We start from the raw sequence: 289 nt of genomic DNA, 5'->3' as shown, positions 1-289 counted from the left end.
TCGTAAATACATGCACATGAAAATTAATCATAACGTTTAAAACTCGAGCTAAAAGCACGTACGTCGTGAACTTCGTAAATGAAGCCCACGGGAAGCCAGCCCTCGATCCCGTAGTACAAGTTCGTGTTGTTGGCGTGGGCGGCGGGCGTCCCCACGAGGAGCGCTAGAACGCCCATCGTCACCGCCCACACTTTGCTGTCCGCGTCCATGGTGATTGCTGGAGCGCTGGAATTTAGGGGAAAAAGTAATGGTGGAAATTTCAATGTAACATAAGTAAAAGGGGGAAATA

Source organism: Penaeus monodon, chromosome 28 (genome assembly GCF_015228065.2).
Source record: "Penaeus monodon isolate SGIC_2016 chromosome 28, NSTDA_Pmon_1, whole genome shotgun sequence".
Classification (NCBI taxonomy): domain Eukaryota; kingdom Metazoa; phylum Arthropoda; class Malacostraca; order Decapoda; family Penaeidae; genus Penaeus; species Penaeus monodon.
The sequence above is the reverse complement of the archived record's forward strand: the minus strand, read 5'-3'. Positions refer to the sequence as shown.